Source organism: Myotis nattereri (assembly GCF_964212035.1).
Source record: "Myotis nattereri genome assembly, chromosome: 20".
In the NCBI taxonomy this organism is placed as follows: Eukaryota; Metazoa; Chordata; class Mammalia; order Chiroptera; family Vespertilionidae; genus Myotis; species Myotis nattereri.
Genome location: NC_138096.1, coordinates 16,879,936 through 16,902,912, shown reverse-complemented (window position 1 = coordinate 16,902,912; position 22,977 = coordinate 16,879,936). Strand labels below are relative to the sequence as shown.

The window sequence follows — 22,977 nt, the reverse complement described above, 5'->3', positions numbered from 1 at the left end:
GTCCCAAGGGACGCGGCTGCAGCGCGGTCTCCCTCTGACTCTCTGGGTTCAGAGGTCTGGCAAACTTTCCTGCCCAAATCCCTGTTTTTTTTACCTTTCCAGGGGAGTTCTGCTCTTCCCGGCTGCAAACCGTCTCACCAGCTGAGCAATTTCGCCAATTCGGGGTGGATGTTACTAGTTTCAGCTGCTCACTCCATTTGCTCCGGGACACGACCTGGGACGCGTCTGCCTATACCGCTGCCATCTTGCTCCTCCTCCTCTCTGTTCTTTTTTTTAAAGTGGATTGTTTATCTGCCTTTTGTTAAGTTGTATCAGTTCCCTATACATTTTGGAGATTAAACCCTTATCAGATTTCACATTGGCAAATCATACATCTGATGGAAGAATTAATAAATTACATGTTAAGGTCATACTACATTATGTAGGAGAGCCCAGCACACTCATTTAAAACTATGATTATTTCTGATGTAACTAGTTTTGGGTCTCTGCAAAATGCCACACCTTTCATACATAAAGGAAGAGTTTGGACAGGAAGCTGTATACAAAGTCACAAAATTTCCAATATCAAGAATCAAGAATGTCCCACTTGCCTGTGTTTGGGAAGTAGTTTCACAGATCAAAATAACATCATAAATTAATATAAAATATATTGATGGTAGCTGTTCATCACTTTTAATATTTTTCAAGGGTGGTAGAAATTAGATTGAAATTATGATATAAAAATTTGAAAATTATGGATATGTTAAGAGTGTTGAGATTCAGACATTTTTGGAACAAATTTTAATTCCATTTAATTCAATTTTAAATATACATGCAAAGTTAAAAGTGAAACCTAGCCAAAACCGGTTTGGCTCAGTGGATAGAGCGTTGGCCTGCGGACTAAAGGGTCCCGGGTTCGATTCCGGTCAAGGGCATGTACCTGGGTTGCGGGCACATCCCTAGTAGAAGATGTGCAGGAGGCAGCTGATCGATGTTTCTCTCTCATTGATGTTTCTAACTCTCTATCTCTCTCCCTTCCTCTCTGTAAAAAATCAATAAAATATATTTTTTTAAAAAGTGAAACCTAATCCTCTATTCCACCATTTCCTCTTATGCTCAGAAAGTTTAGAAAATTTGTTGACCTAATTCCAATGTGTGTCATGACCCGAGTGGTCCCCTGTCTATGACTTACATGCTAAGTGAGGTCAAGGGAGAAGATGCCCAAAAAGGAGCTCCAGAATGACAAGGGCAGCCACTTATAGGAAAGGTTGTCCCACATGCAAATTTCTCTTCAAGCTCCAGGATAAATCCTCTCCTGGGCTGTGCAGGCTCACAGCTCTCTCCTCACACAGGGCTGGGTTCTCTGGGAAGGCAGAGCTGTGGTCTAGAAGAAGATGAGACTGCTGGGTCTTCTCCTGTGCCTGGTGACCACCTCCCTGTCTCAATGGTCAGACAGGGGTCATGGTACGGCTGTGACTGCATATGACTGACAGGGACTGATGCTCCTTGTCCCCAGGTGTCCTTTTCAGGTGCAGCTGGAGAGATCAAACCCAGGACTGGTGAAGCCCTCGCAGACACTCTTCCTCACCTTCACTGTCTCTGGTTACTCCATCACCAGTTGTTCCTGCTGGAGCTGGATCTGCTAGTCCCAAGGTAAGGGGCTGGAGTAAATGCGGTGCATATGTTATGATGGAGGCACTTACTACAGCCCCTCCATGAAAAGTCAAACCCCCACCTCGAGTGACATGTCCAAGAACCAGTTCTCCCTGCATCTGAGCTCCATGACCACTGAGGACACAGTCATGTATACTGTGCTAGAGACACAGCAAAGGGAAGTCATTGTGAGCCCAGACACAAACCTCCCTATGATATTATGTGTGGCTATTTCAGAAAAAAAAGGAGGCAAGTTGAACTGGGTACACAATGAGGAAATCACAACACTATAAATGGACAATCCTGGAGGTGTGTCTGCTCAGACTTGGTGAATTCCCATCCATGGTAACTCATCTCCTGAGCCGGGGGTAGCTTTTCCCATGTTGCACATTGGTCCATCTAGTGAATGGGGCTTCAGGTTCAAGGGGACACATATCATGTATGGACACAGTGATGACACTGCCAAGGGCCACATGCAGACTTGAGTAGGAATTTGAGAGGGAACAGATGGTGCTTCTGAAATGAGCTTCTGATGAAGCAGGAAAGCCCAACATGCCCTTCTGCTCCCTGGTTAGAACCATGACACGTGTCCTCATGGGAACAGACCATGATGGTGAATACAAGGCAGAACCGCCAAGACTGACCAGGTTTCTATTAAATTAGATCCATCAGCTCCAGGAATTGGAGGTTATCTGAATGATTAATTCATTCTGTAATCAATGGACAGAGAAAGATATTACTCTTCAGGCAAAAAATGATTTTATTTATATCTGTTATTTCAAATCATTGATTTGCAACACAATTTTCCATAATCAAATGTCCAAAACTTAAACATAATTCCTCCCTGATCTTTACCAACAAGTTCAGCTAAACACACCTGATCATGATTATTTTCTTCTATATCCCAATGTATGAAATTGAATCTACAACAGAGTCTAGAGAATAAACACCCCAAAGGAGGCAGTGCAGCTGCTACATGTCCAGCACCAAACTCCCCTGAAGGAATAGGACCCGGGAGCTCTGTCTGTGTCTCTATAGTTCATCCTTCTGGTTCCCAGGGACCCACATAGATCCTCCTCTCTCCCCCAACACTTGGTCCACTGGCTCTAGGCTCACACTCTGGTCTTATTTTATCCCCTGATCACTTTGTAGGGGAAATGATGTCAGAAGAAACTTCCTGTCTCATGAACATGATCCTCCTGCACTTTTACTTCTTTCTTGGGTGGTGAGGTTTGATTTCTCTGGGTTGTCATTACTGGTTACTGTCAAAGGCATCTCTCATTTACACAATTGTATCTTTCTTTTTAAGAAAATGTTCTTTCCCAAGTCCTTGTACAGGTCTCCTGGATCATTTCAGTCCAGTGGGGAGGGCCCAGACCCAGATATTGGAAGTAATGGTTAACAGTATTGTTGAACATGTCACACTCTGGGATCATGTCCTATGTCAGCGTCCAAACTCAGAGCTATCTATATAGCAAGAGGTTATGCAAATAGGGGCCCCTCTGCTCATAAAAATCCAGCCCAACCCTGACCCTGCAGCTCTGGGATAGAAGCCCAGGCCCAGGATCCCCAGGTGTTCCCATTCCCTGATCAGGACTGAGCACAGACCACTCACCATGGGGTTCGGGCTCAGCTGGGTTTTCCTTGTGGCTCTTTTAAGAGGTAGTTTATGGAGAACAAGGAACACTGAGTATGTGAGTGAATATGAGTGAGAGAAACAGTGGACGTGTCAGAGGTTCCTAACCAGGTCATCTCTGTATTTGCAGGTGTCCAGTGTGAGGTGCAGCTGGTGGAGTCTGGGGGAGGCTTGGTGCAGCCTGCGGGGTCTCTGAGACTCTCCTGTGCAGCCTCTGGATTCACATTTAGTAGCTACAGGATGAATTGGGTCCGCCAGGCTCCAGGGAAGGGGCTGGAGTGGGTTTCATACATTAATGAGGATGGAAGTAGCACATACTATGCCAACTCTGTGAAGGGCCGATTCACGATCTCCAGAGACAATGACAAGAACACGCTGTATCTGCAAATGAACAGCCTGAGATCCCAGGACACCGCTGTGTATTACTGTTTGAGAGACACACAGTGAGGGGAAGTCAGTGTGAGCCCAGACACAAACCTCCCTGCAGGAGAGGTTATGACCACCAGGGGGCGCTCAGGTCCCTGAACACAAGCACCATCCCAGCAGCAGGTGCAGTTGGAAGTTAGGGCTGGTTTCCTGTGTGATTTCCTCTTCATGTCACAGTTTCCCTCAGGGAACCTCTGGATTCCTGATTCTGCACTTACCTCTGACGTCTCTGAGTTAGAAAGTCTGTTGTAAACAGATAACTTTCTCACGTGGACATATGGCAGAGAATCTATTTCAGACACACTTGTGCTAAAATGAGTAGTAATCACCAAATCTTATGACCCTTGACACCTAAATCTAACAAGAGGCTCTGCTGACACAACAGTGCAGCTCACCTGAATGCTGGACAGTGGACACAAGTATGTGAACCCAAAGCTAAAGAAGAAAGACCCCCGGTGGTGACATTCATTCTCTTGTCATCATGGTCATAGCACCAAGAATAGTTGACACCATGCAGAGTTAGAGCAAACCACAATAACGTGGTTCAGATATCCAGGTTGATGACAAGTACACATATAAAGTTGACATGGGTGTTTATTCTGCACATAGTTGAAATCTTTGAGAAGCACAGAAAAGACCCTTTAGCAAGTCAGACATGCTTTGATGGAGCCAGGAAAGGAGACTGGCTCAGGGCTTTTATTTTGGTAAGGTGGTTGGGAGAGGTAGAAATTCTGCTTATAGGGACTGGTTTGGTTTTAATCTCACGATGACATAAAAACTATGACTTATTATCCAATTTCCCATGTGAGGGACAGATGGAGAAGAGGCAGCAATGAACCATCAGTTGTCAGAAGTTGAACAAGAAGGAAAATAGAGTATGGCTACCAATTTTCTTACAACCATAAAAAATGTCCAAAAAATTGAGGTAAAGGATCCTTATGTGCATACAAATACCATGACTACAGAAAATGAGAAGAATTATTATAAGTAAGCAAATGATGATGGTGGTGTTGGTGGTGATGGTAATGATAGAATTATAAAAAGTCTTGGTCCAATGTCTTGGTGGGAATAGGTCCTTTCACCTTTTGTGAAGGCCTAGTGTCAACATATAGTTGGGTCTATGGAAATTCAATCTCCCAATGGTATCTGAAGAGTAGAACTTTCTTTTGCAATAAAAAGTCATTGTGTGTGGATATCCACCATGTTTACAGGAAATAAAAAGAAAAATTAAAGTTAGCAAATGGAAATGATCATGACCAGGATGGACTGATACATGGGCTAGTAATATGATGAAATGATGACTCGTCCAATGAAATGATGACTCCTCATACAGACAAATCATCACCATAGCTCCTTCAGTGAGGAGTGTCCACCATTCCCTGTGAGTGTTGACAGATTTTATAGTCGAAGCCCCAATGAATTATGAAGCTTCAAAAATCCATGCTGAGACTAAATCTGTAATGACCCCAAAGGTGTCCAAGTTCTAATTCCCTGGACCTGGGAAGGTGTTACCTTCTAGAACAGAGACACTATGAGAATGTGCATGTAGATTATAAGGAGTCCCCTTCTTAACAGTTTACAATGACATGTTCCTTATTTCTCTTGATCCCTACCTGCATGAATTTTAATGTTTTTCTTTCTAACAAACTCCTATTCATAGTTACTCAGGTATTTTCTATGATGATATAAATTCTCCTTATCATTCCCTATATTCCCTTCTGGGCCTTCACTGGAGGAGGCTTTAAGCCCATATGTGTAGTAACAGTCTTTTTATGAAAATCAACCATATTTCTATTCTGAGACTCAAAACCAGTCCAGCTAGCAGCCTCCACTTCAACTCATATAAAGTTAACAATATATGAGGAAATTTAACAGCACATTGTAAAGCTCATTTACCATGATGAAGCGGGATATCATCTTAGAATGCAAGGATGGTTCAAGGTATGTCAACCAATAACTGTGATATACCTCATCCTTAGAATGAAGAACAAAAAATATTTCATATAAATAGAAATAAAAAGGAAAAAATTTAAAATTCAAAAACCTTTCATAACTAAATTTTAAAGAAATTAGTTATACAAGGTACGTGTCTCAAAATAGCAAAGGCCACATTTGAGAAACCAACAAGTATCATAATACTCAATGGAGAAAATTGAACATTATTCTTCTAATATCAGGACCAATACAGGAATACTTTTATTCTAAAAAACCACAAATGCTTGTCTGAAAAATTAGGCAAGAAAAAAAATAGAAACTATCAATATGAGACAAAACAAGTTAAAATGCCCCTTCCTATCAGTATACAGATGACACAATCTTACTTATAGAAAACCTTAAAAACTGCATCAGAAAACTGAGAGAACTAGAAAGTGAACTCAGGAAAGACATAGTGTACAAAACCTACACACAAATGCCTTGTGCCCCTGCAGAAGCTCAAGAAAGTGTCTTCATGGCTCTAGGAAATATGTGGGCTATTTCAGAGGAAAGTGAGGAAAGAAAACTTGAACTGGCTAAAAAACAAGGAGATTGTAACCTAATGAAACAAGAACCCTAGACGTGTGTCCTTGGTCTTGGTTAATCCCCCATCATGTTCCCAGGTGCAATCCCCATCAGGTGCAAGTTACAGTTCACCCCCATCATGTGGGAACATGGTGACAGTGGTCCTAAGATCACATGCAGACATCGATTTCCAATAACAAGACTTTCATAACCTCAACTTAATTACTCCTAAATCATTACCCACATCTTCCACTAAACACACCTGGTCATGATGGAGATTCTTCTATATCCCAATGAAACTGAATCTGAAACTGAATCTACAATAGACACTAGAGCAGTGGTTCTCAACCTTCCTAATGCAGTTCCTCATGTTGTGGTGACCCCCAATCTTAAAATTATTTTCGTTGCTACTTCATAACTGTAATTTTGCTACTGTTATGAATCATAATGTAAATATCTGATATGCAGGATGTATTACCATTATTACAAATTGAACATAAGTAAAGCATAGTGATTAATCACAAAAAAATATGTGATTATATATTTGTTTTCTGATGGTCTTAGGCAACCCCTGTGAAAGGGTCGTTCGACCCCCAAAGAGGTCGCGACCCACAGGTTGAGAACCGCTTCACTAGAGAATAAATACAACAAGGGAGGCAGTGCAGCTGCTACACCTTCAGCACCAAAAAAAAAACCTTGAAGGAACAGGAAACGGGAGTTCTGTCTGTGTCTCTATAGTTCATGCTTTCAGCGCCCAGGGACCCGCACAGACAAGCCAGTCTCCCCCATCACTTACTCCACTGGCTATAGGTTCACACTCTGTTCTTAGTTTATCCTCTAAAAACATTTTAGGGGAAATAGTGTCAGATGGATCTTCCTGATTCCTGAGCATGAACCTCTTGCACTTTTACTTCTTCCTTGATTTGTGAGGGTTGATTTTTCTTGGTTGTCAAGATTGGTAACTGTCAAAGGCATCTATAATTTCAAACCTTTCTATTTTCCTTTGTTTGACATTTTTTTCTCCTGCATCTTTCTACAGGCCACTTCATAATACTAAAAGGTCGGTACAGAAAGAGCATGTAACTCTGGTAATCATATATGCATCTAATGCAGGAGCACCCACATACATAAAAACAAAACAAAACAAAACAAAAAAAAACTTCTGGAAGATATCAACGGAGAGACAGACAGCAATACAATATTTGTAGGAGAATTTAATACCCCATTGACATCACTCATTAAATTCTCTAGCCCAAAAAAATCAGCAAATAAACAGCAATCCTAAATGACTAAATAGATCAGATGGACTTACTCGACATCTTCAGAACATTTCACTCCAAAGCTACAGAATATATATTTTTCTCAAGTGCAGATGGGACAGTTTCAAAGATAGATCACATATTTGGACACAGGCAAAATCTCTTCAAATTCAAGAAGATTGAAATCATATCAAGCATCTTCTCAAGTCACAATGGCATAATATTAGAAATAAACTACAATAAAAATCAAAAAAATTCAAACACTTGGAGGCCAAATAGCATGTCATTAAACAATGATTGGGGTACCAAAGCGATCAAAGAAGAAATAAAAAAAAAACATTCTGAAAACAAATGACAATGGAAACACAACAATCCAAAACCTATGGGAAACAGTGAAAGCAGTCCTTAGAGTGTAGTTCATAACACTAAAGGCCTACCTCAAACAACAAGAAAAACTGATAATAAATTATCTAACTCTACAACTTATTTCCTTGTTGCTGTTTCAAGAGGTAATTCATGGAGAACAAGAGACACTGAGTATGTGAGTGGACATGAGTGAGAGAAAGAGTGGATATGTGAGTTTCCTGACCAGGGCATCTTTGTGTTTGCAGGTGTCCAGTGTGAGGTGCAGCTTGTGGAGTCTGTGGGAGGCTTAGTGCCACCTAGGTGCGTCTCTAAGACTCTCCTGTGCAGTCTCTGGATTTACCTTCAGTAGCTACCATATAACCTGGGTCCACTGGCATCCAGGGAAGGGACTTGACTGGGTGGCTATAATTAATACTAATGGTGGTACCACAAACTGTGCCAACTCTGTAAAGGGCCAATTCACCATCTCCAGAGACAACTCCAAGAAGACACTGCATCTGCAAATGAACAGCCTGAGAGCCAAGGACACAGCTGCTTATTACTGTTCAACAAACACAGTGAGAGAAAAGTCTGCGTGAGCCCAGACACAAACCTCCCTGAGGGAGGAGCTATGACCATGAGGGGGCTCTCAGGGTCCCTGAACACAAGGGCCATCTCAGCAGCAGGTGCAGTTGGAGGTTCGGGCTGGTTTCCTGTGTGCTTTCCTCTTCATGTCACAGTTTCCCTCAGGGAACCTCTGGATTCCTGATTCTATACTTACCTCTGAAGTCTCTGAGGTAGAAAAGTCTGTTGTAAACAGAGACAACTTTCTCAAGTGTACCAATGGCAGAAAATCTCTTTCAGACACTCTGGTGCCCAAATAATAACTATCAAATCTTCTGACCCAGGTATCCCAATTCTAACCAGAGGCTCTACTGACTCAAGAGTGCAGCTCAGCCCCACACAGTTCAGGGTTTCAGCCAGCCAGCAGGACATGAGTGTCCTGGACAGGGGGCACCTGATACATAAGATCCCAAAACTAGAGAAGAAGGACCCTGATGGTGAAGATCATTGACTTATCATGCTCATAGCACCAAGAGTAGGTGATACCAGAGCAGCTTGGTGCAGATGTCCAGGCTGATGACAAACACTCACCCCAAGGGGACATGGAATGTTTATTATGCATGTAGTTGAAATCCCTGAGAAGCACAGGGAAGGCCCTTCAGCAAGTCAGACCTGCTTTGATGGAGCCAGGAGAGGAGACTGGCTCAGGGATTTTATTTTGTTGAGCTGATGGGGAAGGGGGGGAATTTTGCTTACAGGGGCTTGTGTTGTTTCAATCTCACAATGACATCTAATAACAAAACCATGATTTCTTATCTGATTTCTCATGTGTGGCAAATGGAGAAGAGGCAAGAATAAGCCATCAGTTGTCAGCAGTCAAACAAAAAATGAAATAGAGTATGACAACTTATTTTACTTAACAACTATACAAAATGAACAAAAAATTACATAAAATGTCACTATGTGTGTTTGAAAACCAGTTCTACAGAAAATGAGAATAATAATAATATGTAAGCAAATGAGAATGAGGATGATAAAGGAGATCATAATGATGATGGTGATGGAGGTGGTGATGGTGATGATAGATGTGGACAGAGGTCATAGTCCAACGTCTTGGACAGAATCTTTAGTTAATCCAATGTTAACAGTTTTTGAAGGTCTTGTGTCAACATAGAATTGAACCTTTGGGTTTTCAATTTTCCAATGACATTGAAAGAGGAGACACCTGCTTTCTTTTCCTATAAAAAGTCTACACAATGGTGTGTAGACAAATGTCATGTCTACACAAAATATAATGATTATAAATAAACAAATGGTGATGATAGTGATGATGATTATGATGATGATCATGATGATTAAGATGGTGATAATTGACTGAGACTGGGTTTTGATCCAATGAAATGATGGCTCCTCATACAGACACACTATCACCGTGGCTCCTGGGTGAGTATTGTCCACTCTTTCTTGTAATTGTTGTGAGATTTCATAAATGGGACCCTAATAAATTAGGTAGCTTGGGTGATTCAGGGTGAGACCAGATCAGTAATGATCCCAAAGGTGTCCAAGTGCGGATCCCTTGGACCTGGGAAGGTGTGACCTTCTAGAACAGACAATATGAGAATGTTCATGTAGGAAAAAAGGAATCCCCTTCCCACTAGTTTGAAATGACTAGTTCCTCATATCTCTTGATCCCTACCTGCAGAATTTTGTACATTTCTATTTCTAACAAACTCCTTATAATTATTATTCAGGTATTTCCTATGAAGATACAAGCTGTATGTATCATGCCCTATACTGACTTTTGGGCCTTCACTGGAGGAAGCTTTAAACCCAATGTCCAGTAACTCTCTGTCCATGAACATCAGGCATATTTCTGTCATGTGACTCAAACAAGTCCAGCTTCCTCCCCTCACCCAGTTCCACATTCACGTCCAGATTTATGGGTAGTTTTCCCAGCAGCGCTCCCTTCTGGTTCCAGAACCTGCTCCAGTCCCTGTGGCTGCTGTAGCCAATGCACATGGACAGTGGAGGGTCAGCATTTCTGGGGAGTTCTTCATAAAATCGCCCAAAATAAAACCCATTAAAGAAAATATCATTAAATTAGATTTGGTTTAAACTAAAGACTTCTGTACCGCCAAAGATTCCATTCAGCAAATGAAAACACAAACATAAATATAAGGAATAGATTTCTAAATCATATGTCTGATATGATAATGTTTAAATTGCACATTAAGGATGTTGTATGTTTGTGGGATAGCCTGGTACCCTGTGACCACAGTGGCCTTCCAGGGGAAGGGAGTGAGGTATGCCTCCCTAGGTTGAAGTGTCCTTTTCTGTGAGAAAGTCTATGGAAGGAATTCTCTTCACTCACCTCCCTCTGGACCCCGACATCACTGATAACACTAGACTGAGAAAACAGGTAAAACTCCTTCTATCATCATTTCAACATATGAATGATTCTTGGTTGTACAGATTCATGATCACTGCTTTTATTTTGTGTCTTGTCTCCACTTAAAACCATTATTATTTCTCATGTAATTAGTTTGGGGTCTCTGCTATAGGCCATGGGCTTGCATATCAAACACTTTGCACAAGAAGCTGTAGACACAGTCACAAAATTTCCAACATCAAGAATTATAAATTTGGGGAGATTATAAAAGGCAGCAGAGTGAGTGCATGCTGCATGGTTATGCTCCCAGGAACAACCTGGAATTACAACTAAAATACAGAAAAACTTCCTGAATAGTCAAAGGAAAATTTGCAGAAGATAACCCTGATACCCAAGGACTAAAGTGGAGACAGCATAGAATCTGGTAGTGTTATGGGTTGGCTCAACGAGATAGACCACCGACTCAGAATTTAAATTTAAGAGCCTTTATTAAGCTGGCCAGCTGACCACAGCTTGCACCTTCCCCCTCTGGGAAGGTTTGTAGCATGTGGCAGAAATCAAGGGTGCAGTATGATCCTTTATAGCAAAACAGTGTTACCTTAGAAGTTCACAGAAAGTTCATAAGAACAAAGGGGGGGGATAAACAGAGTCACATCTGGCTGAAGTGTATCATAACACACTGTTTTTCTAAGACAATCTAGCAATTTTTCTTCCATGGTTCCTAACCCTGCAATCCCTCTCCATACGTCAGTCCCCCCTTCCAGCACATACACAATCCTTCTCCATATCCTGACAACACAATCTTTCCTCATACATCCTCCTCCCTCCCAGCACATTCAATTTCTCATGTCTCATTTCCTCCCCTTAGCACATTCAGTAACATTCTGTAACCCTTCCATGCCACAGTCCCTCACCCTAGCACAGTAGGAGGGGCGGAGGTGTGAAAGGACTGTCCAGGAAACTACAAACAGCAACTGAAGTCTCAGAGAGATATCTCAGCTGTGGGAGGTTGACACTGAGAACTTTGGGAACTAATCCCCAAGCTGGGCCACTAAGCATAGAGCACCAAAACTGAGGATGGTACCCACAAAGCTTCTGGCTCTGAAAAGCAGTGGGGTGCTGTCTTCCAGGGAGTAACAGTTGAAAATTCAGGCACCCTCTTAAAAAGCCAACACACTAAACTCCCTGTGGTGCTACCCACCTTGTGCTCTGGCACAGGGAGAGTGAAACAGACTGGAGCTGTGAGAGCAGAACCTAGGACTGAGGTCTCAGGAGATAGAGCTCAAAAGGCAAACACTCCACCTTTCTTGGGCTGATTCATTCCCTCAAGCAGCAGAGGACATCTTCCCCATGTAGACATTTGCCTTGCTTGGGGGGAATACAGTTGACACAACCTATTGGAAAACACCTTGCCCTGAGGACACTTATGAGATTAAAAATAACAATTATCCTCCAGGCAGAAGCAACTGCCCCACCCTATTGGGAACCCCCCCCCCCCCCACACACACACACACAAAACAACTAAACAAACTCTCCTCACATCTGAGGATGATTCTCTGGGGGTCAATTCAAGTCAGAATCCTATCAGCCTGTAGGCAGAGGTGGTCTCTAGAGGTTTTAAGTCTGTGCCTGATCTAATTAGTCGGAAATAGCCTTTAATACTGTCCTGCACTAGAGATTGAGAGGTGTAGAGGATCTACCTAATACATAGTCACAAACTCAAACAGATAGCCAAACTGAGGAGACAAAGAAACAACTTCCAATTAAAAGAACTAGAGAATTATCCAGAAGAAGAGATAAATGAAGCAGAGGTAAGAAATTTATCTGAAACACAGTTCAGAGTAATGATGGTAAAAATGCTCAAAGGCATGAAAAAAGATATAGTAACTATGAAAAAAGAACAGTCTGAAATAAAGAAACACATAACACAAATAAAGAATACATTGGAAGGAATACACAGCAGATTAGGGGAAGCTGAGGATTAAATCAGTGAGTTAAAAGACAGAGTTGGAAATACCACTCAATCAGAGAATAAAAAAAAATAAAAATAAAAAACAGGAGGGAAGCCTAAGGGAGTTGTGGGACAATTTGAAATGTACCAATATTAGAATAGCAAGTGTGCCAGAAGAGGAAGGCATAGAGAAAGGCATAGAGAAGGTTTTTGAAGAAATAATGGCAGAAAACTTCCCTAACCTGGTAAAGGAAAAAGTTACACAAGTTCAGGAGGCACAGAGAACCCCAAACATGAAGAACCCATATAGGCCCAGGCCCAGACACATCATAATTAAAATGCCCAAAAATTAAAGACAAAGAGAGAATCTTAAAGGAAGCAAGAGAAAAGAACAACCATCAACAATCATAATATCACATGGTCTGATGTGTAAATAATTGGTGTGAACAACAAGCTGATCAAAACCTTTGGAAGGAAAAGCTGGGAAATGGCAAGTCCATAAAGGGTTTGGAAAAGCTCCAGCATATTCCTGGAAACCTAAAAGGTTACACACACTCTCAGAGTTGTGTACATGCTCTGCAAAGAACAAGTTGACTGAGAATTTCTTGTCTCTAGCTGACTCTGTATGAGCAGGAGTGAACACTCCGGTAAAGTGGTAAACAGCTGCCACAGCATTGGAGGCATGTCTCAAAGCACACATAGCCCCTAGCAGAGGTTAGGAGCTGTATTGGTTCAAAGTGTGGGTGGGAAAGGGAGTTCTATAGATGGCTCCACACAGGGCCATCTAATCACAAATCCCCAACTGGGCAGGTCTAGGTGGGCAATCATGCCCCAGGCCAATATCTGTAGGGAAATATTTATCTTTGCCTTAAGGAAGCCCTGTTCATTGTTCTCGTGCATGTAGGCTAACACACCTTTGAAATGTCAGAGTAATCCTCTCTCTTTCAGACTCCTTGGAATCAACCAATCATAAGAAAGCACATAACCATATAATCCAATCCCTGTCTTGTTTTCTCCCACCTTCAGGTAATCTTTTTATATTCCCTTCTTAATTTCAAATGTATAACAGAAACTGCACAGTGGGTGTGCTGCATAGTCAGCAGTGGTGGTGGGGGCATCACCAGTGGCCCAGCTAGCAAGGTGGCAGGTGCAGTCAGGGTAAGAGACAGGCTAGGAGGCAAGGTCACTGGTGTGCAGGGGGATGGGGGGACAGGGACTGGTGGTGGTGAGGAGGTGGAAGATAATAGACGTGCTCAGAGTCCTTCAACTGTACAACATCCAGAAGGAGATCTTAGTGAAAAAGGACAAAGTCATCTTTGGTGGAAAGTTCTCTGGGCTCAAGAGGTGAAGACCTATTATGTGGGGTGGAGGACTGGAAAGGAGAGCTAACCCAGGGAGTACCACTCATTGGATTGTATCTTATTTCTACTTAATAATGAGCACCTTTCTCATCCTGTTTATGCCCTACACGCAGCCACTGAAAATATTCTTGTGATTAAAAGGCCTGACCGAAAGAGGTACTTGGATATCTCAGTGGTGAATCATCAACATCAGCAAGTATAGCCCAACGTGGCCTGTAGAAATAGAGCTTCAGCTATCTACTCAAGTCAACAGAGCTGCAGATGAAGTTTTAGCAGGAGCAAAGAAACCATGAATTGAGGAGAAGAGTGTGTGCACCTTGAACATTGACTATTGGCTTTGTTTCTTCCCAGTGGTTTAGGGGTCCGCTGTGAGAAGACTGGAGAAGGCCATTAACAGTGGCGGCTGCAGCTGTGGATACAGTTAATGCCACCTCCCTAATGGGGTCCAAAGAAATGGGTTTGGAGTAAACAAAGAAATGACCAGAGAGGACCGGAGAAAGAAGAAAGAGCTAGAAGAATAGCGGAAACTGGGTAATGCTCCTGCAGAAGTTGATGAAGAAGGAAAAGACATCAACCCTCACATTCCTCAGTATGTTTCTTCAGTGCCATGGTATATTGCTCCATCAAAAAGATCTAAAGAGAATTCCAAAGCTAATAAGTACTGCAAAGGAGCATGTGAAAACCATGGGGCCATGACACACAAAAAGAAAGACTGCTTTGAGAGACTTGGGTGAGTTCAGCAAAATTTATAGGAAGTGATATATTCCAGATGAATATGTCCAGCCTCAGCTGATGTGTAACTATGATGGAAAGATGGGTCGGTAGAATGGCTACAATCCAGAAGAACACATGGAAATTGTAGAAGAATATGCCGAAGTTGATCTGGCAAACAAACCCAGAAACTCCAGGAAGAATTAACCTCAGGAAAATTAGTGGAACAGGCTAATTCTCCAAAACACCAGTGGGGAGAAGAGGAGCCTAATTCTAAAATGGAAAAAGATCATAATAGTGAGGATGAGGATGAAGGTAAATATGTAGATGATATTGACATGCCTGGACAGAACTTTGACTCTAAGAGATGGATTACTATTTGGAATCTCAGGATTCGAGAAGATATTGCAAAATATTTGCAGAATTTAGATCCAAATTCTGTTTACTGTGATCCCAAAACTAGAGCGATGAGAGAAAATACATATGCCAATGCAGGAAAGAATCCAGATGAAGTGAGCTCCTTGGGAGACAACTTTGTTAGATACACAGGTGACACCATTTCAATGGCTCAGACACAGTTGTTTGCATGGGAAGCCTATGACAAGGGATCTGAAGTGCATCTGCAGGCCAATCCTACCAAACTAGAGCTCTTGTACAAGTCCTTCAAGGTAAAAAAAGAAGACTCCAAAGAACAGCAGAAAGAAAGCATCCTGGAAAAGTGTGGTGGCCAAGAACATTTGGATGCCCCTCCAGCTGAGTTGTTTCTAGCTCAGACGGAAGACTATGTGGAGTACTCAAGGCATGGGACAGCCATTAAAGGACAGGAGCGGGCTGTCCCTGCCCCAGATATGAGGAGGATGTGAAGATCCACAATGACACGCGCATCTGGGGATCTTACTGGAAAGAAGGCCGATGGGGTTACAAATGCTGTCACTTTTTTGTCAAACACTGCTATTGCACTAGAGAAGCTGGGGAGGAGATTGTGAATTCAGAGGAACGTATTGTAAATGATATAACTAGAGAAGAATCCGTGAAAAAAACCTCAAACTCTCCTGGAGATGCATCAGGAAAAACTAAAAGAGGAGAAAAAGAAGAAGCAGCATCGAAAGAGCAGCTCAGATAGTGATGACGGAGAAAAGAAACATGAAAAACTGAAAAAGGCACTGCATGCAGAGGAGGCCCTCTTCATGTAAGGAGCTCATGCAGATTGATGAGAGGAAGGGGTCTTACAATATCCTACATGAAACTTGGGGACCCACCCAGGAGGAAATGGAGGCCGATAGAATGAAGTGTCAGAGGCAGGATGGCCCCATGGCCTATTTCCTTGGACAATAGTAACTAGTTGTAGACAGTCACTCATGATAAACACAGCTGATGATATATTATTTTCAGCTTCTTGCCAATGATTGTAGATGGAAAAGTCAGTGTCTGCTCATCTTGCTGCCTGACTTTAATAAAGCTTCCAGAAGTCTAATAGTAAATTCATTCCTTTCCACGCTGAAGAAATAAAAGAAAAACAAAGAGGATGTACATTAAAAGCAGATTAAGACTTTTATTTCCATTTTATATTAGTGATATGGAAAGAGACTCTGGCTGGCTTCCTCAATATCTCTCTCTCTCTCTCTCTCTCTCTCTCTCTCTCTCTCTCTCTCTCATCTTTCACTCAATAGTTAAGTCTTAAACTGTATTTTTTTTTTCAATTTTATGGCCCTTTATCTTGTGTTTGACATTTTAAAGGTAGATTAATTAATTTTCTCAAAACTAGGGCTTCATATTTTTCTAATTAGTAGTAACTATAATTGTTATTGTATAGTTATTTGATTTTGCTTTCTAAGGCTTTCCTGGTTTGTAGCTAAAAAAAAAAAATCTATCTTAAAGGAATTTTGTAGAACATGTGAATAATTTTATCCTCTGTGGTAATAATTCCATTTTTTTACTCATTTATAAAATTGTTATTTTTAAAATATTTCCTTGTGTCTTACACCTAGAACTAAATGTGTTAAGCCTGTAAATGGAAAAATAATAGCTGTTTTGTCATTCTTGAATCAGAGTTGACCAATCAGTGTTCAGTCTTTTACCATTTTGGACATGGGCGTTTAGACACAGACATCCTTTCCTTTATCATGGAGGATATTATTTGTGATGCTATATTTTTTAAAAATTGTGATTGTCTTTATTTAACAATCATAAACACTAAATTTGATTTTAAAAGCTTGTAGAATTCCCTTGTGCCTAATGTTTGTAGTAGCCAGCAGGTGTAACTTTGCAAAAGCAAAACCTGAAGTTGACAGTTTCTTCAAAAAATCATAAGGATAGCATGTAGGACTACTGGGAACTGTGATTGCCACGATCCTCATGCCTCTTCCAAGAACATTGTGTAAATAATAAAGACAGAGAGAACAGGGTCTGTGGAAAAAAAAAACTAGTTAAAAAGCTTTGACGTGAGCATATTGATTTTTAATAGCTCGCTGGATTTTCTGAGCTTCCAAAATCTGCTTGGATACTGCATTAAGTTGACATCTTGGAAATAATTCTGGTGGGAGAGTAACTGAATTGAGTTGTCAAGTACTATGGATATCTGCATGGTGTCTAGATCAGGCTGGTATGAACTTAAAACAGCAATGCGCACAGATCTAATTCTTACCCACTTCAAAAATGTCAAAAGTTTATGTTTTCATCTCCCTTCTTTAACATAGGATAGTTCAGCATAAATCTGAGATTGGAGTTTTTTTTGTATTTATTTATCTACTTTTATTAAAGGTTTGTAATTGAGAATCAAAAAAGAGTGTGTGATCCTTGATGAAGAGAGATGAGCTGCCTGCTTGGAGGGTCACAAAGAAGGGATTGTACAGACTGGACAGAGTAGGTCTTTTTCAGAAGCTATGAGAGGGGGAAAAAAATGCTGCAATCAAAGCCAAAATTTTGGCTCAGAAAAGATCTACCATCAAGACTGACTTAGATGATCAAATAACTGCTCTCAAACAGAGAAGTTTTGTGGACGCTGAGGTAGATGTGACCTGGGATATTGTCAGCAGAGAGAGTGTGGAGGACACGGACAACTATCCTACAGAGCACGGGGAAGACCTTTTCCAAGGATATTTTAGCAATTCTTCAGTCTGTGAAAGCCAGGGAAGAAGGGCGTGCACCTGAACAGTGACCAGTCCCAAATGCAGCACCTGTGGCTCCCACATTGCCTACCAAACAGCCTATCCCAGCTGCTACAACAGATATGACCAGGGAAGAAACTGCAAAACTGTTATTTGATGAAGCAGATGGATCTTGTTTTGGCTCAAATAAACTCCTAAAAATTAAAAAAAAAAAAAGTCACAAACATCTCACCAGCCCGTGCTTGGGAGGTAGTTTCTCAGATCAAAGTAACATTATAAATTAATATGTAAAATGCTGACAGTGGCTGTTCTTTACTTTGATATTTTGCATAAGGGTAAAATTTATATAACATTACATTCAATAAATTTGGAAATTGTGGCTACAGTAGAGTGTTGAGATTCAGAAACAGTGGGAACAAAAGTTAATCTCGTTAAATCTCTATGAAAGATGCATGAGAAGTTAAAAGTGTAACCTGCTCATTTAGTTCACCATTTCTTCTTAAGCTCAGAAAGTCTAGGCCACGCTTCGTTATTAATCCAATGAGTCTCATGACCCATGTGGCTTCCTGTCCCTGACTTACCTAGTGAGTGAGGTCAACAGAAGACATTCCCCCACACAGGCCCCAGAATGATCAGGGAAGTCTGACCTCAGACCCTCTATTTATAGGAAAGGGCTGGCCCACATGCAAATTTCTCTTCAAGCTCCAGGGTAAATCCTCTCCTGGGCTGTGCAGGCTCACAGCTCTCTCCTCACACAGGGCTGCGGTCTCTGGGAAGGCAGAGCTGTGGTTTAGAAGAAGATGAGACTGCTGGGTCTTCTCTTGTGCCTGGTGACAGCCCCCCAAGGTGAGGGTCTCAGGGGTCAGATGGGGTCATGGGATGGCTGTGACTGCAGGTGGCTGACAGGCCTGATGCTCCTTGTCCCCAGGTGTCCTGGCCGAGGTGCAGCTGCAGGTGTCGGGCCCAGGACTGGTGAAGCCCTCGCAGACCCTCTCCCTCATCTGCACTGTCTCTGGATTATCCTTAACGAGCATTGGTGTGCACTGGACCCGCCAGGCTCCTGGAAAGGGGCTGGAGTGGATCGGGGTTATAGGGAGTGCTGGAGATGCATACTATAACCCAACTTTGAAATCCCGATTAAGCATCAGCAGAGACACGTCCAAGTTTATTTATCACTGACCAGCCTGACAGCCGAGGACACGGCTGTGTATTACTGTGCGAGACACACAGTGAGGGGAAGTCAGTGTGAGCCCAGACACAAACCTCCCTGAGGGAGGCAGCAAGGCTGGGCTGCAGGGGGCGTCCAGGACACCAGGGGGCGCGCAAGTCACAGCAATCAACACAGGCAGCCCAGGCACTGGCTCAGAGAGAGGCTCAGCCTGGATCCTGTTGGAGGCTGGGTTTTCCTCTTCATCTGACATTGGTTCCTGGACCTTTTCCTGAGTCATGATCTGGGCACAGACAGCTCAGCAGCGAAGAGCCGGTCAGTCCTGATGGAGGAGAGAGGGCACAGGGTGGCCATTGCCCAGGCCCCTGCACACAGAGAAGTTGGAAGTGTACCCTGTGCAAGGACAACAGGGTCCTGCCCACAGCAGCTTCAGAGGCTGAGTCTGAAGATGCCCACACACCAGGGGATGAGATGACCTGCAGCTCTGACATAACCTCGGTCTAGGGAGGCAGGGAGGCCTCTCCAGCAAGTGCAATGGGCTCAGGAAGCCGGGAGAGGGACTGGCACAGGGTGAGCTGTGTCAGGGAGTGAGGACTGGTGGGGGTCTTGTGATGGAAAGGAGCTGTAGTTGATGGATCCCCTCAAAGGGCAGAGGAGAGACCACTAGGCTTCTTCACCTGGGTGTCCAGATATGGGCAGAAGTGGAGGAGGGAGGGCGAGGCTTGAAAGTTGCCAGATGTCAGCACCAAACTTGGGCTCAGACTCCTGTGTCCACCTAACAATTGCAATACTAAGGCAAAGGGAGGAATTCATGCAACCAGCGATGATTAGCAAGTCAATAAGCACAAAACAGGAGTGAGAGTGGGGTTCTCACACTGAGTGAAGTTTCCACTGCCTGATCCTCCCCTTGTACAGAAGGTCAGGGGTCAGCTTCTGCTTCCAGAATTGCAGCTTCTAGAGGATTCTGAGCATCCTGAGTTACACGTCCTGCACTGGAGCGGTTCTCCAAGGTGTGGACTCTGAATTGCTCTGTGAGCTGTAAGGTGTGAACTCAGGAAATAATTGCAGTTTCATGGTGGCCTTTATTATTAAAACACATGGTCAGGTCTCTTCAGGGGGATTCACAAGCCATTTCTTCTGATATCTCATTATTAGGTGTCAGTTAAGTGATTTAGTATAAGACACAACTGCTCTGCATTTTGATCCTCCCTCTCTCTGTAGTCTTAGCCCATCATGAGCTCACAGGCCCCTTCCCAGAAAATCAGCTCCGAGATTCCTTTCCTTCCAGGGTCTCAGGTGGATGCTCGGAAGTCAGGTCCCACAATGACTCTCTGTGACCAGGAGCAGGTACTCACTTGCCCATTGTGGCCCTGCCCACCAGGTGACCTGGGAGAGCAGCCTCACCTGACAGCTGACAAAGCTGCTGCCTCCTCCCCTCCCAGTGCTAGATGTGCATCACCTTCCTGAGGGTGGTCTCCAGGGGACTTTAAGAAACGCACCCCTGAGGTTAAAGGGGTGACCCAGCCCCACATCTGACTCTCCCTGGAGCAAGCCTGACCTGGTCTAACCTACATCTGGGTGTACAGGACCTATAAGAACACAAGCACACGAGGGCCTGCAATTCAATTCTGCGTCTGTATGTGGATGCATTTGATTGGCTTCCAAAAAATTCACACCCAGGCCCAGAATCCATGTGTGGTCCCTGCCCAGGTGCTATGTACAGGGAAGAGGAGCAAATGTAGATTTTATAGCATAGTAAATCATCACAGTGTGTGTGTGTGTGTGTGTGTGTGTGTGTGTGTGTGTGTGTGTGTGTATTTATTAAATAGTAAATGTGCTGTGAGATTTGGTCACCAACGGGATGTGCAAATGGGGCCTTCAATGAAAAAAAACTGAGGACATAAGAGGCCACAGAGCCCCCAGGAGCTCTGGATGAGGGGAGGATTGGCTGTGTTCATGCATCTGGCAACTCCAGGGAAGGGCTCCTGCTGGCTTCCTAAAGCCCTGGTTTGGGGTCTCCGTGAAGAGCCATTGGAGGTCAGTAGGGCCAGTTCACTCTATCCAGAGATGTCAAAATCACACGGTATCCCTGAGGGAGCAATCTGACATTAGGGTACAGCCTTCACTACTGGACTAGAGATTCTGAGAGGTTAATGCCCTGTGAGCCCAGGCAGGATCCTGCCCTGCAGAGCCAGGGCTGAGCAGCAGGGGTCTCTCAGGGCTCAGGAACAGGTGCAGAGGGAGTTGAGCAGGGATTTCCTAAGGCCTGGGGCTTCCTCTCTTCATACAAACAACCCAAACTGAAAGTTGGACATGACTGCTGAGGTGACTGTGAATATCCTGATCTATCAGAGCATTTTCCAAACTCAATGAGACATGAGAACTACACACAAGGAGGGTGTTTCTATGGCTTCAGGATATTTGAATTGTAAGGGACTGGCACAGGGATGGATTTATTACATCACTAGCAGCAGAATTTTGGAAGAAGACATTTAGGTGTCAAAGGAAGAAAAGATTCAAGTATCAAAGCTAAGATCTGGCCCAGGTGGCCCCATATCATCCAATGCTGGGCTCACAATGAGGAGCATGTCCTGTGGGGCCTGGTAACTCAGTCGGAGGAGCTCTGTCTTAACAGAGGTCAGGGACCTGGCAGGGGCCACACATCTTACAACAAGGAATAGCACTTGGTGAAACCTAGCTCTTGTTCTTTGAAAAGATAAACAATATTGATGAACTGTTAGCCAGGCTCATCAAGAAACAAAGGAAGAGACCCTAAATAAATGAAATCAGACACGGATGTGGAGAAGGAACAAGTTATACCACGGAAACACAAAGGATTGTAAAAACAAACAAAAAACTCATGAACAACGAAATGGAGAAGTTCCTAGAAAAACACAATCTCTCAAAACTGAATCAGGATGAATTGGAAAACCTGAATAGGCCAATAACAACTGATGAAATAGAAGCAGTAATCCAAAATCTCCCAGCAAACAAAGCCCGGATCAAGTTATAGAAAACCCTAAAGACTTTAATAAGCATTCAAAGAAGAACTTACACTTATATTTCTCAAACTATTAAAAAAATCCCAAGAGGAAGGAACACATTTAAGTTCTTTTTATCAGGCCAGCATTATCCAAATTTCAAAACCAGAGAAAGACAATAGAAAGAAAGAGAATTATAGGCCAATATTCCTAATGAACATAGATGCTAAGATCCCCAACTCAAATATTAGCAACTCGTCTCCAGCAGTATGTTAAAGTGATCATACACCATGACCAAATGGAGTTTTTTCCTGGGATACAATATCCCCACATCAATAAATGTGATATATCATGTAAACAAATTGAAAGACAAAAATCATACAATGTATTAATAGATGCAGAAAAGCATTTGACAAAATCCAACACCCATTTTTCCAAAAATCTCTCAGCATAGTGGGAGATGAGGGAGCATATCTCAACATGATAAAGGTTATATATGACAAACCTACAGTGAACATCATACTCAAAGAGCAAAAACTAAAACCATTTCCCGTAAGAACAGGAGCAAGACAGGGATGTCTGCATATGGTGAATATATGTATATATTTATATATAAAAGCCTAAGCGACCTTTAGGACTGGACAACTGGCCAGTAGGTATTACGCACACTGACCACCAGGGGGAAGATGCTCAATGCAGGATCTGTCCCCTGGTGGTCAGTGCGCTCTCAAGCCAACCTCCTGCAGTCCCCCTCTCCACCCCCTGCCCTGAGCCAGCTGCCCCAATCAGTCCAATTGGGACTGGATGATGACCCGGATCAGCCCTGATAGCCAGCCAGGCCATGGGACCACTTCCTTGAATGAATTCATGAACCAGGTCTCTAGTTCAATATAAAACTGGATGCCCTAGCCAGAGCGATCAGCCAAGAAGAAAAAAAAAAAAAGGCAC

At 42.9% G+C, this 22,977-nt stretch overlaps 1 pseudogene across 1 annotated transcript; it reads left to right on the top strand.

Annotated features, from left to right (window-relative positions):
- The first annotated feature begins 14,538 nt into the window (after positions 1–14,538).
- LOC308535650 (pre-mRNA-splicing factor SLU7-like) lies at positions 14,539–16,108 on the top strand (annotated as a pseudogene). The gene has a single exon. The product of its transcript is annotated as a pre-mRNA-splicing factor SLU7-like (transcript).
- Positions 16,109–22,977: the final 6,869 nt, after the last annotated feature.